Raw genomic sequence first — 18,270 nt, 5'->3', positions numbered from 1 at the left:
ATGTCAGTTAAACTGACATTTCTTTCTTCCTCTCAACCCCCGAGTGTTTGAGTGAGGTGAATACCTGCATGTGTCAGATAACCACCTTATTCTTCATTTTACAGTTTCTTTAAGAGGGAAGAGGGGGAAGAACTCCAGGAGTGCTGTCAATGGTTTTCCCCTGGGAATCACTTTGTATTCCTAGTGCCAAAATACCAGGTTCCTTTGGGAGATGGTAGTTGGGTGGGTGGCTGGATTAATGGAGGGCCTGTCCAGATTTGTGAAAGCAAATGTGTCAGCAGGGAGGCAGTTGTTACTCTGAAATGAACTTGGTAAGGAAACAGACAGAGATTTCAATATAAACCTCAAGAGGTTTCAATATAACAGACAGAGATTTCAATATAAACCTCAAGAGGTTTCAATATAACAGATTCAATATAAACCTCAAGTGTTTGTCAGAAGAGCTTTCAGATACATGTATTCATTTAATTCTGTATGTAGAATGGAGAAACAGACCCAAGAACTATCTAATACAAAGTCCTGCCTTTAGTCACCAGAGTAATATCTGCAGTCAAACTGTGGCTCATTCAATGCAACATATTGATTTGAGTTTTGTTAAAAAAATACATGATTCAGTGTATGCTGGTGTATAATATTTCAATCTTTTCTTATGTATTAGAAAACAGAAATCCTCCTTTCAGCATCTGCTGAAAATTTGGAGGTCCTCAGCTGGTGACTGCTGGTGGCAGGCAAAATTTTCCTTTTAATACTGCATGCATGTTAATGGTATATTTTTGGTATAATTCTAGTACAAGCAGGAACTGGATGAATTTGTCTCTGAAGAACCTGGACATGGTAATGTGTCATGTTAGAGTTAGGAAAAAGATGGCTGTTCCTACCTCTTGAAAACAACAGCTTGAAAGCTGTTTAGTTCCTGTGCTAAGCACAGGGTTTTTTTCTGCTAGCTTTACAGTTACTTGAACATGGAAACTTTCTGCTTACAAAATGCTTTGTAGAGCTTTAAGCAGCTGCCTGAAAAAAAAAAAAAACAAACCAAGCAGAAAGGAATCTTACCTATTTCCCCCACACAGATACACTTTACTTAATCTGAAGTCACCTTTCACTGGAGTTAATCCTCAGTCACAAACATTAAAGGAGCCCTACACAGAGTTTCACAGACTTCAGCCATCACTTCTCCTCCTGTGTCCAGTGATTGCCTTCAGCACTGACCCATAACACACACCCTCTGCTGTCAGTTCTTGGTCTTTGCTGTCCCTTACTCATTGCTTGTGTTTGTAGCTCCTCTGTCGCAGTCTTTTTATTTGAATAGGCAAGAAGAGGCTGATCAGTGACAAAAGTTCTCCTTTCTTTAGGGAAAGATCACTCAGTAGTGTTCAGGCAATCATCAGGGGAGTTGAATGTTTGTCATCCATGGCATCAAACATGTTCTGTGACGTGAGGCCGGATGTCCCAGGAGGAACTGCACCTATTTTGTGATGATTACTCCAGAGTCACAGCTTTGGAGTGACTGGTGCTGTTTCAAAGCAGGAAGCCCCTGAGCCAATTTCCTTCTTTTGCTGTCTGCTTTTAGTCACAGAGAGTGTTCAGCTCTGGCGTCGTAGCCGTAATGTTCTGACAGTGACCTCTTTGCCCCTCTGTCCTGTTAAAGTAACACCCAGGAATCTTGTCTCTTTTCTCCCCAGACACTGATGAATTTAATCTACATCTTTGGGAGTTTATTCTATACCTGATGGTATAGAATAATGGATCAGAAGAATGATGGATCAGAAGACAGGAAAATATGCTTCTGTCAGTTAGAATAAATGTTCTGTGTCTGCTGGATGGATGACAGCCCTGTTGCCCTTCCCTGGTTATTTTTTGATGTATAGTCCTCTCCCCTTTCTTTCCCTCTTCCTCCCCCCTCTCCTTTCCACTCCTCTCCTCTCATGCGTAGTCCTCTCCTTCCTCCCCTCCTCTCCTCTCTTTCCCTCTCTCCTCTCCCTTGCCCTCCCCTTCACTCCTTCTCCCCCTCCTGCTCCCCCTCCCTCCCCCCCCCCCTCCCCTCTCCTTTTTTGTAATTTTTGTAAATAAATTGATTTGGATTTTGGTTTTGGATCTTTACCTCACCATATTGTGCCTGACAGGCACCTAAAGATAAGAGTGCTTATCAGGTCGCTTCCTGGTACCTGGTCCAGACAAAGACAGTAAAATTAGCAAGACAACAAAGACTGAAAGATACGAATAAACAAAAGATAAATTCTTGGGATGGCAAAAGTCTGTGTCATCTTTAGCAAGTCTGGGTGCCAGTGATGTATGAAAAGACAGGCCCCTTTTTTGCCATATAAAAACTACAAGAGGAAAAGGAGAAGATGCAGCTTTCTCTTCCCCCCCTTCTCTCGCTACTTTGGCTTCAAGCTACGGGACAGCAACAGCGGAGGAACAGAGAAGCGGAGAACCCCAAAGAAGCAGGAGCGATGGATCCTATGCCCCCCCCCACTCCAGCCAGCGGCCAGGGTCCAGGATGGTGATAAAACTCCTTTGTTCTTTTCTTTTCTTTCTTAACGACTCTCTCTCCAAGGTGACTAATTTGTGCAAAAGCTCTCTTCTTGCAAACTTGTTTTTCCTTTTTAAAGGTGGCGTTATTATCTTCTCCCCTAAAATAAATCTTTGTAATTTGTTTAAATCATAAAGCTTGTTATTTTTGTAAATTCGGGCAACGTCTATGAGTAGTGGTTGATTTTTCCTCACAATCAAAATATAAAATAATAGCTTGGATTGTAACAATGTCCTTTGCTACATGTCTGGGGCATGGCTCAGTTTTGAGTGCCAGAGCTCAGCTCCAGTTCCATGTTGTGGGCCAGAGGGTTCATTTTCCTAAGGAAAGCACATGGACAGTGTATTTCTTCACAGTGCTTTCTGATGCCACTCAAGTTTCAGAGCCTCATTATAAAGGGGCTTCGTGGCAGCTCTGCTCTAGAGCTGATAGTTAATTAATGTCCAAACTCTCCAGCAAGTTATGGAGCCTGAAGAGGACCATGCAGTGCAGGACCATTTGGTAAGCAGGTTTGTTTGACAACGCATTATTTTTGCTGCAAGACAGGAGTTATTTCCTAAGCTAGAGAAACCCTGTGCAGAATTGTCCTGGTTTGGGCCAGGATAAAGGTGATTTTCTGTCTTGTACTTTTGCTTTCAGCTCAGTCTCCTGTAATTAGCTGCACTTGCTGAAATTAACAGCAAGTTTCTCAGACAGTGTCTGCTTCTGGGACTGATAACACTCGATGTTTACTGCCAGAGACTGGTGTGCAGAACCAAGGGCACTTCGGTTCTGAATGGACAAGATAGAGCCAGAATTGACCAAACAGAGTATTCCATCCCATACCTGTCATACTCAGTATAAATTTGAGTGATCACAACGGTCAAACCCCTTCCTGCTTCCCTTTCTTCACCTCTCCCTGTTTGCTTCAGCATCCTGGGAGAATTCCATCCGTTCCTCTGCCTGTGGTCCTGATCCTCCCAGCCTGAATCTGTGTGTTCCTGCCTCCAGCTCCCGACCACTGCTGAGTCCAGGATTCCAGCCTGGACTTTCCCAGGGCTGCCTTGCAGCCTCGGTGGTGACGTGAGACTTATTGGGGGAGAGGGGGGAGGACCGTGGTATCAATTTTCCTGTCTATTTGTGTAGATTTAGAAATTTTTCCTTTCTATCATTACAGTTTCATTAAAGCTGTGTAGTTCAGCCTCTCTCCCTTATTCTCTCTCCTTTCTTTATCAGGGAAGAGAGAGAGATTAATAGAGAGCATCTGACACTCAGTTTAATTGCTGGGCCAGTGTTAAACCCTGACAGATTCATTGGCACCCAACATGGGGCCCAAGCTAATTGGCTCGAGTCCAGTTCATATTTTGACTAATTTGCCTGAATAGTTTGAATTCCAACTCCAGTGGGAGAATGGCTTTACTGAGTTGGAACCAGACCTTTTTCTTTGGAAATTTCACAGGGTTGGAGATTAAACCAATCATGCCGTACCTTTGGTATTTAGGGTATGTGATATGTATTTTTTCAGCTGCAATTAATGTTATTGTGTGGTTTATTTTTCATAAGAGCTGCTTAAGAACCATCGTTGCAATATAGTGTTCAATATTGATGTATATCATGGTGCATGGTGCAGTAGTGTTTCATACAGAGATAAAAAAATTGTTTGGTAATTACACTTTCAGTTTTCATTTGGGAAATTATACCACTCCATCGTATTTTGGGCTGACTCCACCAGATTTTAGTAGCAATAGCATTTCATTTCTCAATCTTCTGGTGGGTGTCGTTAATTTTTCTCGTATGTTGGTGAGGAGTAAGACAGAAACCACAATGGTGAGACGGAGCATGGCTCTTCAGAGACCAAGAGTGTCTCTGCTCCAGCTGCAGCTGCTGCCTCCCCCCCACAGACAGTGCTGCTGTTCAGAAAGCCAGCGCTGCTGCTGCTCCTGCTGCAGACACCACAGCCTCTCCCCCTCAGTACACACAGATACTCATCCACCCCATGACTGGGAGAAAAGGAAAACCATGGGAATCAGAAATGAGCCTTAACCTTTCCAAGTCTGAAGGAGACAACCAGGGGATAGAGGAGATAGAGGATACTGCCTCTCCTCATAGAGCAGCTAAAGCAGAGTTATCTGAGGAGAAGGACTCAGAATCACAAGTTTATGTTCAGTCCTATTCCAAGCGGCACTTGTGTACTCTAAGACTTCAGCTGTTTTGCAGGTGGACCACTCCTCACTTGGTTACTCCGATGCTGGAAGGAAGGGGCTGCTGCCATAACATTAACTCAGAAGGAAGCCAGGCAGTTGGGATCCCTGGCCAAAGATGCAGGTATTGATCGGGCATTTGGGGAAACGACTCTTGTCAGCTGTAAGGGAGAGATATCCCTATAAAGTGGAAATAGACTGCCCACAGGTCAAAGCAGCCACACTTGGAAAAGCTCTCAGGTATCTGAAAGAATTTGCTGTACGAGATGTGATCTATACCAATGATGACACTGTAGATCCTTATCACATGCCATGCCCTAAACCTGTGAGGCAAAGGTTTGTGCATGCTGCACCATCCCCATTTAACCATACACTATCAGTAATGTTATGGGTTCCTGGAGAAATGGAACCAACTGTGGGTGATGGCATTAAAACAGCACGAGAATATGAAGATGCTGTCATGGCCCCTCATCGGGGCTGGGTCTCAGCTGTAAAGGGAACAGCTGAGAAACTGCACCTACCCCATTTTTCTCAAACAGGAAGGAGGATGCATTGCAGCCATTAAGAGGAAATGCCCTCCTATGAGACTGAATTGAGAGAAAAACAGAGTACAGCAAGAGGTATTCTATGGTCAATCCTGAGTGAGTATGGAGAGGACATGAAAAAGTGGGATAAGAAACTTAGAGCTGTCCTACAGGCACAAGTACATGAGCTAGTGGAAAAGAATTCTTTTCATCTCAAAATGACACAGCTCATGTTTTCTTCCCAAGTCCCACTGCAAAATCACACTAAAATGTTCCACATGTGTGTTTCCTACCAAAAAAAGAAACAGGCATGGTCCCATCCTGCCACATCCCTTGAGGAGTGTCTCATAGTGATAATCACTTCCTCCTTTTGCCTTATCTGGGAAAAAAAAAAAAATCTTAAAGATGTTCAAGCATGGAAACTGCAAAGGTGGAAATGTGATGACCTTGACCATATCCCTTCATTTCTGGTGTTGGCTAAGGTGGGTCTGGTGATGAGAGATGAGATCGTAGCTCTGGTAAAAACTCTTCTCACACTGAGAGCAGCTTTAGGGTCGTTCATCCCTATGGAGTTGCTGAAGTCTCAACAAGTGAGAGCTTCGCCTGAAGCTCTTGGAGCAGTGGGGACATGAGTAAGGTTTCTCCCCCGTGTGGATGAGATGATGCCTGATGAGATCAGAGCTCCTGGAAAAGCTCTTCCCACAGTCAGGGCAGGTGTAGGACATGGTGCCTGTGTGATGGCGTCACTGTGGGACCAGATCTGAGCTGTCACTAAACCATCTCACACAGTCAGGACATCTCTGGGGTCTCTCACGCCCATGGATTTTCTGTGCCACTGTGCATGCACGTCCTACAAATTGCTAAGTAAGCAGAGTCATGGTTTGAATTAATTACAAAAGTTTATTGAGGGAAAATGACACCACATTTGAAAGGAGTCTTAAGAAGGAGTTAATAGTGGAAGAGAAACACAAGGAGAACAGCTTTTTGAACAAACTGATCACCCCAGGGCAAAGGGCTGTTAAGAAAAGACAGATGAAGTCTTTTCACCCTCCTAACAAAGTCACCACAGACACTGGTGGCTTCGCTGCTCTCTGCTTCTTCTCCTCATCCTCTCTCCTCCCTTCTTCCCACTTTTCCCCTTTTCCTCTAAGTTTCATATGGTAAAAAGTTCCTTCTTTTCATCAATTATTGCCAGAGGTTGAAAACTGGTAAACGTGGGTCTTCCCTTTGCATTCAGGCTTCCTGGAATTCTTATCTTTGCTAACAATTCCCGTGGGCTGCCTGGCGCTGGCTTGTTGGCATTTTATCTTTTCAGTCCTGACACAGGAGGGCCGTCTGGGGATGAGATTTTGCCTGGATCCATTTTAATGATTGTCAGCAGTGGGAAGGCTGTGTTGGCATGGAAAGGGGGGGTTTGCTGCTGGAAATAAGTTTGATACATTTTAAACATAATAAACCACGACCTCGTGCTAGCTTGGGTGTAATTTCCCTGATTCAAGAGACATTTTTTTATTTTTAATGTATCCACATCATAGCAGCCAAAACCTACATCAAAGCTACTGTGGACATAGAGTTGGACACCCACTGGTGTGACTGGGTGGTCTGTACCTCCTTAATACCCTGGGAGGGGATTGGGAGGAACAGTGAGGGGATGGGGCATCTGGGAGGGACTGGGCGGGAATCTGGGAAGACTGGGAGGGTATGGGAGGAACTGGGAGGAGACTGGGGGGCACTGGGAGGAGACTGGAAGAAAGTGGGATGAACCAAGAAGGGACTGGAAGGAACTGGGAGGGACTGGAAGGGTATTGAGAGGAACTGGAAGGCAACTTGGGGGCACAGGCAGGGGATTGGGTGCACTGGCAGGAACTGGGAGGGAACTGGGAGCATCTGGGGACAGGCTGGGAGGGGACACTGGGACAAACTGGGGCATACTGGGATGAACGGGGAACACCCCTCACTCCCCCAGAATGAACTGCGACATACTGGCAATATCCCTAAAGCAAACTGGGCCGAACTGGGATGAACTGGTGCAACCCCACTCCCTCCCAGTCCCAAAGTGGGAACACCAAAGGTTCGATGTGGGTGGAGGGGATATACTGGTTTATACTGGTTTGTGGGGATTTGTACTGGTTTGTACTGGTGGGCACTGACCACATCTCTCCCCCCTGATTCATACAATAAGGGGCTCAAGTGTACAGGGCAGCTGTGCAGGCCCTGGTGCCATTCATCTTTGTCACACACAACAGGAACTCACAAGGCCAGATGTAGGGGCCCTGCTCACAAACAGTAGAAACTAACAATGTATAATTAAGCAGTAAACAGGAACTGTATTGTCTGCAAGGTCTATTCCTCCATCATCAACCAGCAGAAACCACTTCTGCCACCTGTGCCCTGCCAACTGGGCACAGGTAAAAAGGACACTCTGAGGAAGACTCGGACCCTTCCTTCAAAAGACCCCTGCCCACAGCACAGGAGGGGATGGTGGAAACTGATGTTAAGAGATGATTTGAATAACCTCTGCTTCTTGTCTGCACGTGGAGGTTTGTGTAACCCCTGTGCATCACCGTGTGTACTAACCAGCTGCCTGCACTGAGCAGGGGTCTGCAGGTTGGGAGATCCCCCTGGCACCCAGCCCTGCAATCCCATCCCTGTTATGGAACCTCTCCTGGGATGTCAAGTTTGTTCCCACACGTGGATTCTGGGCCCAGATGGGACCCTCTCTACCTGGATGCAGGACCCAGCGAGGGGGGGGATGCCTTGATGCACCCTGAGACTTCTCTGAAGGACTCCCTCACCCCCTCCAACACTGCAGGGGCAGACAAGGACCATCATCAGTGCACCAGGGATGTTTAATTGGGGAAGGGGTGACCAGAAAATCCTGGAGAGATGTCCCAGGTGTGGCAGAGGGTGAGGACACCCGGCCCAGGGTAGAGGTACCTGATCCGTGTGGCTGCCAGCTGGGAAGGGACAACTGAGACTCCTGAGGGGGGGACAGCATTGCTGTCATGTTCCAGTTCTCTTGGTGACTGGGATCTGGGGTGGGAGGTGGCTTTAGCAGTAATTATTACTGCTGTAATTACTTTAGTGATCCTGTGTGGTATTAACTGGTGTAAAACCCTGGTACCTTGTGTTATATAAGATACCATCTAAAAGGCCCATATTATTTTAACACAGGACATGGCAACAGAAGGATTTTGGATAAATTGGTGGTTGACATGTGTGTTAATAGCCTTAACTTTGTTATTGTTGTTTTGTGTGGTGTATGGGAGGTGTATGTTGATGCTGAAGGGACACACTGTTTTAAATCAGGATCTGATGCCTACTGATTTTTTAACAGTAAAGGGAGCTACTGGCCAGAGTGAAAAGGCATACTTTTTGAAACCTCTGAAATTTAAATTGGGAAAACATAAATATTTATATATGCCAAATTCATCCAAAACATTGCTTGGTCAAGAGTTGCTGGAACAATTGGGAGCAGAAATAAAATTTGATGAAGGAAAAATAGAATTCCGTGTGGGGGATGGCCTAATAGTTGAAAGTTTGAGTTTGGCTGTTATAACCACCCCTGTTAAAACTGAAATTCCAGAGGAAATTAGAAATCAGGTCTGTCCTGGAGTACGGGCATCTGAGATACCAGGAAGGGCAAAAAATACTTTGCTGATTGTAATCAAACTTAAACCAGGAACATGACCCATTAAAATCAGGCAGTACCCATTAAAACCACGAGGCAGAATGGGTATAAAACCAATGATTGATCAGTTTATCCAATATGGGCTACTAACCCAATGTGAATCAGAGTACAACACTCCTGTTCTCCCAGTCAAAAAGCCAGAGGGGAGTTCTAGGATAGCACAGGACCTCAGAGGTATTAACAAAATTACTGAGGATCCGTACCCAGTGGTTGCCAACCCTTATACTCTGTTAACTGAATTACTCCCTGAATTGCCTTGGGTTACTGTATTGGACCTCAAGGCTCCATTCTTTTGCTTACCCCTGAGAGAGCCAATTGCTGTTTGCCTTTGAATGGGAAAACCCAGACTCTGGAAGAAAACCACAAGATCTGGATCAATGGGAAGGCCCATCTGGAAGTGAGGTGGTGCTGCAGGATGGAGATGATCTTCTGAGAGACACAGAAACTCAGGAGCTGAGCATCACCTGGACAGGGAGTCTGCTGAACTTTCTCAGGTTAAATGGCTCTGGAGTCTCCCCACAGAAAGCCCAAGGGACCCAGCAAGAAGTGAGGGATCTGGGATAGGGAATCTCAGCAGGACAGGGAAGCCTCAGGACAGAGAGGGAAGAGGCCACGTGCCAGACCCCAAACCACAGAGTGCCAAAGAGCTCCAGACATTCCTTGGCATGGCAGGGAGGTAGGTGCTGGCTGTGGATATACAACTGTGGGTTGTTGGTACAACCACTCTGTGAACTGCTAAGCCCTAAGGACACTGTCTGGAATGGGGAAGCTGAAAAGGCAACCCAGGAGTTGGAAAAGGAATTAATGTGAGCACCTGCCTGGGGATTGCCAGATCCTACAAAACCTTTTTCGCTGTTCTCCCATGAAAAGCAGTGGAGAGCTCTGGGAATTTTGGCCCAAAACCTTGGTCTGTATCAAAGGGCAGCGGCCTATTTCTGCAAACATCTGGATGAAGTAAGTGAAGGATAGCCCAGCTGCCTAAGGGCAGCAGTTGCAGTGGTGCTCAGCATGCAGGAAGCACAGAAATTCACATTAGGGCAGCAGATTACAGTGCTCATATCTCACAGGGTGTCTGCTGTACTGGAAGCAAAAGGGGCCCTCTGGTTATCACCTCAAAGGTTTCTGAAATACCAAAGGATCCTGGCAGAACAGGATGATGTGGTGATTACCAACACTGCCAACCCAGCACCTTTTCTTAGTGGAACCAGAGAATTGGTGCCAGGTGAGTGCAGAGAAACAATTGCAGTGGGGCATTCCATCTGAGCTGACCTGAGAGAGGAGCCCCTGGGAGATGCTGAGGATTCCTGGCACACAGATGGGAGCAGCTCTGCCCAAGGAGGCACCCGTAGGGCTGGGGATGCAGTAACTAAATCCAGGGCCCTGCCCCCAAACACAGCGGCACAGAAAGCAGAAATAATTGCTCTGACTCCAGCACTGGAACTGGCAAAAGGGAAAAAGGAGAAAAGGAAAGCCCATAAAGCATGCTGAGGAGATTCTTAAACCTTTGGATGCTGCAGAGCCACCTGAGAAGGAAGCCTGGATGCACTGCAAAAGGGGGATACCCCTCAAGAAGTGGGAAATGCTTTGACAGACTGGGAAGCTAAGAAAGCAACTGAAGGAGGCCAGAGAGAAATAAATCCTTGGGGCCCAGATGGTAAACTGCAAACTGATTGTGAGTCCAGGTACTCTAAAGAGGATCAAAAATTAATCGAGGATCTAGGGGGAAAAATAGTGAAAGGAGAATGGGCTAAGACCTCACAGGGTAAGCTCATGGTTCCTCTGGCATTATTATGGGCTCTGGTGAGGGCAGAACATGAGAAGACTCAGTGGGGAACTGAGGCCTTACAGAAATACTTAACCCATGGCTGTCCAAAACCTCTGTACAACTGTCAAGCCAGTGACACAACAGTGTGAGGTTTGCTTGCAAAATAATCCTCAAACAAACCATAGGGTCACATTAGGACAAACTGGAAAGGGAAATTATCCAGGTCAACAGTGGCAAATTGATTTTTTGGGACTCCCAAGAAAAAGGGGGGTTTGGTTCTAACAGACACCTCTTCAGGGCGGCCAGAAGCTCAACTCACCAGGCCAGGGGAGTAACAAAGGCTGCAGGAGATGATACCAAGGCTTGGGGTGCCAGCGACAATGTCCTCAGATAGAGGAACACATTGTGCTGCCAAAACTGCTCAGCAAGTAAGCAAAATTTTGGGGACAGATTGGCAATTCCATACCCCATAGAGACCACAATCAAGTGACTGAGGGGAGAAAATGAATCAGCTGATCAAATCAGATCGTGAAACTGGGCCAAGAGGTTGGACTGCCTTGGCCCCAGGCATTGCCTTCAGAGCTTCTGAGGGTTCAGAGCAACCCAAGGAAGGGCTGAGTCCTTTTGGGATTCTGTGTGCATGACCCCACATAATCCAGGCTGGGAATGAGGTCCTGAGGGACTGTGCTGTTAATTTGCAGAACCAGCTCAGGAACACAGAGAAACAAGTTCTGGGGGTCTGAGCATGAGGATTTGATGGGCTGGTGCCTGATATTAAACCTGAGATTATGTGTCCATCAGATCCTTTCAGATCCTCTCTTGGAGCTGAGGTGGGAAGGACCATTTCAGGTTCTACTGACCACTCACACTGCTGTAAAAACTCTACACCCACAATAATCAGAGTGAGTGGAACTTTGCCCACAGTTGGGAGATTTCCTGTAATTCCACCCTCTGGAATTGGACAAACTGTAACCCACAAATACAGGATATGAGTTTGTGTAGGCAAAACATAAAAACATTGGGGGTGAAGAGGGACGGACCCCTGTGGGGATATTAACAGAGGGTGCAGAGGTGGAAAAGATGGCAGCAGTAATTGTGAGTGCCTGCTGAAGGGATTGTGGTGGCTTTTGAGGATGGGATCACAGGAAAAGCTGTGGCACAGCAATGGAATGAATGAGGGGTGGGATACCCCCCTCCACAGGATGGTGTGACAGACCCTGCAGCCCCAGGAGGAATATTACATTCCCCATGGAGAATAATCCAAAGGGGAATATCAAAGCCTTTAGTGGGAAGGGGAATGGGTTTCATAGCTGTGTCCATTGGTTTCCCCATGCTTGGAGTGAGCAAGAGAAAAGGAAGCAGTGAATATCTGGGGCACTATGGAGGGGGCATTAAACTGAACTGTGGGTGCTCTCTGGAGGCTTCAACAAGAAGTGACCTTCTCCAAAAATGACACAAAATCGTGTGGCATTGGATTTGTTGTTGGGTAAGGAAGGAGGTGTGTGCACTCTTACCAACCAATCCTGCTGGACATGTGTTGAGGAAAGCCAACGAGTCCAAGCAGATCTCCAGGAGCTCTGGGAGCAGGATCACACATTGCACCTGATAGCTCCAGGTGATATGTCTGGGGGCTTTACTGACATTTGGGATAAGCTTGGGATAAACTTCTTGGCTTCCTAACTTGGCTTGGCTTTAAACAGTTGTTTGTTGGAATAATCACAATAATAGCAATAGTGTTGCTTATTTGCATCTTGTTCGGGTGTTTTATGTGCTTTACTAATAGAGCAACAAATTCCTCTGAGCAGTGGAAGAAACATCAACTCTGTCAAAAGGTGGAATCAGGGAAAAATTTCATGAGAAGCCTGGGCAGGGAAAGCATTTTGTAAATTAATTCACTGTGTAGAAAAGGGGGGAGTTGATAGAGAAAGGGTTAAAATGTACAGGTCAGGTGTAGAGGCCCTGCTGCCCTGTTCATTTATCTTTGTCACAGACAACAGGAACCAACAACCCCCTTATCACCCCCTCCCAGCCCCAAACTGGGAACACCAAAGGTTCACTGCGGGTGGAGAGGGAGGGGATCTACTGGTTTAAACTGGTTTCTGGGGGGTTGTACTGGTTTATACCGGTCTGTACTGGTGGGCACTGACCACTCCTGTCCCCCCCACTCCTACTGCCCCTCCCCCACCCCCTTTCCCTCCTCCTTCCCCTGGGAGGGGGCATGGGGGGGTACTGGGAGGGACTGGGAGGGGATGGGGCGTACTGGGATGAATAGGAGGGGATTGGGAAGCACTGGGAGGGAGGCGGGGGGGGGGGGATGTGGGGTCCAGAGGGTCCCGAGGGGGTTTGGCGGTCACTGTTTTACCTTTCCCCTTCTCCCCCGATCTGGCGCAGCCGCGGTGACGTCACAGATAGCGCGACAGCGCGGAGGGTGGAAAATGGGCGGGTAGTGAGCCGCGCGCAAGGCACCATGGGAGCTGTAGGCACAGACTGACCCGAAACACCGCAGAAGCGGCCGAAAATCCCTCCCGAATCGCCCTGAAATGCCCCAAAACAGAGCCCAGCCAGCACGGAACAGCCAAAAAGCACCCAATACCACCAAAGACACACAGAAAGGGGGATTTTGGCGTGAAAATTCGCGTATTTGATAAGAAGGCTTTGGGGTTGAAAAATGGGCATTTTGGGTAAAAACGAAGGGATTTGGGGTGAAAATGGAAGATTTGGGGTCTAAAAGGGGGATTTCGGTAAAAAGTCAAGGATTTACGGTTGAAAAAGTAGGATCTAGGGTTGAAAATGGGCATTTTTTAGTAAATAGTAAGGGACCTAGGGTCAAAAAGGGGGAATTTGGGGTGGAAAAGGAGAATTTGAGTTAAAAAGAAGGTATTCTTGTTAAAAAGTCAAGGATTTATTGTTGAAAAGGGGGAAGTGGGGTTAAAAAGGGCATTTTTTTGTAAAATTTCGGGGATGAGGGTCAAAAGGGGAGATTTTGGGTGGCTTTTAGTCGGAAAAGGGGGATTTGGGGTTGAATTTTGGTAAAAAACTCAGAGATTTAAGCTCAAAAAGGGATATTTAGGTGGGGAAAAGGGGGATTTTGTGTCGAAAAAGGGAATTTTTTGTAAAAATCTCATAAATGTGGGGCAGAAAAGGGGCATTTTTGTTGCAAAGGGGTATTCGTCCATTCCCAAAGGCAGAGCACAGTGCCCATGGTCACTGCAGACCAGGTTGGTGACCACCTGAAGAACCTGAAAGTGTCCCTGGGACCCCATGGATACCCCCAGGGGACTGAGGGAACTGGGGAGGGGGTTGCTAAAGCCCTTCTTGGAATATTCCAGACGTCCTGGCAGTCTGGGGGAGTCCCACCGACTGGAAAAGGGGAAACAGAACCTCCGTGTTCCAAAAGGGAAAGAAGGAAGATCCAGGGAACTCCAGACTGGGCAGGCTCAGCTCTGTGGCCCCTGAGCTCATGGAGCAGATCCTCCTGGAGGCACTGCTGGAGCAGAAGGATCATGAAGAGGGGATTGGGGATCATTGGGACACAGGGATGCTCAGAGGGATGGAGCACCTCTCCTGTGCAGACACTGAGAGAGTTGGGGTTGTGCAGTCTGCAGAGGAGAAGGCTCCAAGGAGACCTCATTGTGGCCTTCCAGGGCCTGAGGGGGCTACAGGAAACTGGGGGGGACTTTTGAGCGTGTCAGTAGTAGATAGGACACAGGGGGATGGCTTAACAGTTGAAGAGGGGAGATTTATGTTTGATATGAAGAGCAAATTCTTTGTGTGGGGGTGCTGAGCCCCTGGCACAGGGTGCCCAGAGAGGTGGTGGGAGCCCCATCCATCCCTGGAAGTTTTTAAGGCCAGGTTGGATGGGGCTCTGAGCACCCCGGGCTGTGGGAGAGGGGGGTTGGAACCAGATGAGCTTAAAGGTTCCTTCCAGCCCCAAAAATTCTGTGATTCTGTGAGTCTATTCTCTTCTCTAAAATGCAAAGTCAAAGGATGATCTGATAAAATAGAAACCCCCCCAACAAACCATTTTCATTAAGCACAGTGTGAAATGTTCTTCCATAGCTACAGTGGGAAAACCTCTCCACTTGGAGAGTCTCATATCCAACCTAACCCACCCCTGACAGAGCTGAAGCCCCTGCCCTCTTGTCTGACTGATGGAGCAGAGCCCAACCCCCCCCTGGCTCCAACCTCCTTTCAGGGAGTTGTAGAGAGTGATGAGGTCTCCCCTGAGCCTCCTCTTCTCCAGCCTCAACACCCCCAGCTCCCTCAGCCCTTCCTCACAGGAATTCTGCTGGATCCCTTCCCAGCCTCCTTGCTCTTCTCTGGACCTGCTCCAGCACCTCAATCTCCTTCCTGAGCTGAGGGGCCCAGAACTGGACACAGGACTCAAGCTGTGGCCTCACCAGAGCTGAGCACAGGGGCAGAATCCCTTCCCTGGACCTGCTGGCCACGCTGTTCCTGAGCCAGCCCAGGATGCCATTGGCCTTCTTGGCCACCTGGGCACACTGCTGGCTCCTCTTCAGCTTCCTGGCAATCCAGACTCCCAGGTCCCTTTCTGCCACTCTGTGCCCAGCCTGGAGCTCCCCATGGGGTTGTTGTGTTGAACCTCATCCCGCTGGAATCAGCCCAACTCTCCAGTCTGTCCAGGTCCCTCTGCAGATCCCTCCTGCCTTCCAGCTGATCCACACTCCCCCCAGCTTGGGGAATTTGCTAATGGTGAACTCAATCCCCTCACCTCAATCATCAATGATTAAACAGCACTGGGCCCAGCACTGATCCCTGGGGGACACCAATTGGATCAGCACTGTTCAGCACCACTCTCTGGGGGCTTCCAGCAGTTCCTAACCCAGCCCAGAGTGCTCCTGTCTGAGCCCTGGGCTGACAACTTTTCCAGGAGAATGCTATGGGAATGGTGTCCAAGGCTTTCCTGAAGTCCAGACAGACTCCATCCACAGCCTTCCCCTGATGATAAAAGGACCTCAGGTTAGTCAGACAGGACCTGCCCTTCCTCACCCCATGCTGGCTCTGATCCCCTGTCCCTCCTGGAGCTGCTGTGGGATTGTCCCCAGGATGATCTGCCCCATAACCCTGACAGGCACTGAGGTCAGGCTGACAGCCCTGGAGTTTCCTGGATCAGATGATCCCTGATGGCCCCCACGGTGTCCTCGATGCTGTAGTTGCTGATGATCTCCCACTCCAGGACCTTTCTTCCCACACTGCTCCAAGAGGGAATGGATCTCCTGCTCCGTCACCTCCCGAGGGAGATTCCTGATGCAAAGCTTCACCACCCTGGAGAGATCCTGAGGAGGGAAGAGCTTAAGTCCTCTGAAAACAAGAATGGAGCCCAAAAAATGAGCCCAACAGCCAAAAAAAAGAGCCCCAAAGCACAAGAAAACAGAGCCCATATCCCCCCAAAAGAGCTCCAAACACAACAGTAACAGCCCATGTCCCAAAAAACAGAGCCCAAAACCCAACATAAAGAGCCCAACACCCAACAAAAAGCCCAAAGCTCAACAAAAAGAGCCAAACCCCACCAAAACAGACCCCAGAATCCAGCAATAAATCCATGTCCCAAAAAAAAGTCCATGTCCCAAAAAAAGAGTCCATATTCCAAAAAAAGAGCCCACGTCTCAAAGAAAACCCACATCCCCCAAAAAAGAGCCCAACAGCCAAAAAAATGTGCCCAATACCCAACAATAGGAACCTATGTCCCAGAAAAATAGCCCAAAGATCCCAGAGCCATCAAAACAGAGCCCAAAACCAAAAAAGGAAACCAAATGCATCCAGAAAGATGCTGAAACCCAACAAAAAGACCCCAAAACACAATAAAGGTGCTAAATCCTCCACCCAAAATCCCCAAAAAAGAGCCCACATCCCGCCCAAAAAAAACTAAAGCCCAATGTAATATATGTTATGTGTGTGTTTGTGAATTCATGTTTAATAATTATGGAGTGTGTACTAACCCAACTTTGAGAGTACTAATAAGTTATCTGTCTTCAACATTGTGAAATATGCAAACATATGGATTCGTTAGAATGAAATATAACTGTTCTTTGTGTAACTACAAGGCTTAGGGGAACAAGAAACAAGACATCCACAGTTCCTGTACCCTGAAAAGGCTCCAATGTACATCCTGTTGTGCTAATCTCAGCTGATTTTGCTGCCCACCACATAGCATTGCAATTTAAGGTGGTCTTACTGCTGCCTGCAGAGTCTTGCGCAGGAAAGAGCGAAGGAGCTCATGTGCGGAATCGAAGGGTGAGAGGGGAAACTGAGGCAGGCACTGACTTCATCCAACGACCACCAGATGGGGGTCAAAAAGACCCCCAGAGATAAAGTGGGCATGTGCCTTTGAAGGCCTGCCTCTCCCAAGAACGGTCATGAATAAGTATTAAAATAGTTATGAATATGTATTAAGATATGTAATATAAACTAAAAGATTAAACTTTATGGCATGCGTGTGAGTGGAGCGGAGAGTCCCTATGCACCCAGCGCTGTTTTGCTTATTGCAATTTTATTAATTAAATTAAACCATTAACAGAAGAATATTGAGTCTCGGTCATTTTTAACAATTTTTGGGGGCTTGTCCAGGATCCCTCTCAGTGTTTGCACTGAGGTCTGGATTGGGTGGGCGCCCCACCGATCCTCGGTGGCTCCTTTCCGGGCCCCCGGCTTCACTGACGGGATCCTGAATCCGAAATTGCAATAAGCAAAAATTTTTTTTGTGATGAGCTCTTTTGTGGACTGCAGTGTGTTTTGCCCATAATTCTTCGCGCGAAGATCTGAATGAAAACGATGGGGTCATAAGTATTTAAGGTGTATTCCGTTTGGTTGGGTGGGATTCGGTTGCTTGTGCGTGTCAGAGTGTGACTGAGACAGAACCTGGTTCCAGAGTGATTGTGGAGGTCTTGTAACCACGGTTCCAATCTCCCACGAGGGACTTGGCCGGTGAAGGACCGAAGCGATTCCTGTGGGAATTTTATTTAAGGTATTTAAGCCACCTGCAAGACGCTCTTATTGCAGCCAAGAGCGAGAGGATTGCCACTAGTAAAATCCTCACATTATGGGACAGAAGAGTACTAAGAGATTAGATCAGACTAACATTGAGAAGTTACCAGGTATTCCTCTGGAGAGTCCTTTAGGTCTTATGATTAAATATTGGGATAGTAAGGGAAAAAGAAAAGGAAAAACTAAAATGAAATTTGTGCAATATTGCATGACAATTTGGCCAAAACTATTTTCACAGGAAGAAAGTGACAAATTACAAATCAAATTATACACCTTGATGCAAGCAGATGAAGAACTTATTAATCCATCAGTATTGTATAAGGAGGGTAAAATGTTCCTCAGAGCTGAGCAGTGTCCTTGGTTCTGCACACCAGTCTCTGGCTGTAACTATAAACATCAAGTGTTATGGGTCCCAGAAGCAGACACTGTCTGAGAAACTTGCTGTTAATTTCAGCAAGTGCAACTACTTACAAGAGACTTAGCTGAAAACAAAAGTACAAGACAGAAAATTCCCTTTATCCTGGCCCAAGCCAGGACACGGACAGAAGAAGTTAGACCCTCATCAGGTATCT

At 47.2% G+C, this 18,270-nt stretch overlaps 1 long non-coding RNA gene across 2 annotated transcripts in view; it reads left to right on the top strand.

Moving 5' to 3' along the window:
- Window positions 1-17,879, top strand: part of LOC139802583 (uncharacterized) — a 38,042-nt gene extending 20,163 nt beyond the window's left edge. For both annotated transcript variants that reach the window (XR_011728696.1, XR_011728697.1), the window contains one exon: window positions 17,858-17,879. This is a non-coding gene — a long non-coding RNA (uncharacterized lncRNA). The remainder of the gene's footprint in view (window positions 1-17,857) is intronic.
- Window positions 17,880-18,270: the final 391 nt, after the last annotated feature.

The sequence above is a fragment of the Heliangelus exortis genome, chromosome 14, assembly GCF_036169615.1.
Source record: "Heliangelus exortis chromosome 14, bHelExo1.hap1, whole genome shotgun sequence".
Taxonomy (NCBI): Eukaryota; Metazoa; Chordata; class Aves; order Apodiformes; family Trochilidae; genus Heliangelus; species Heliangelus exortis.
Note: the sequence above shows the minus strand (reverse complement) of the source record. Positions and strands in the feature narration are given on the sequence as shown.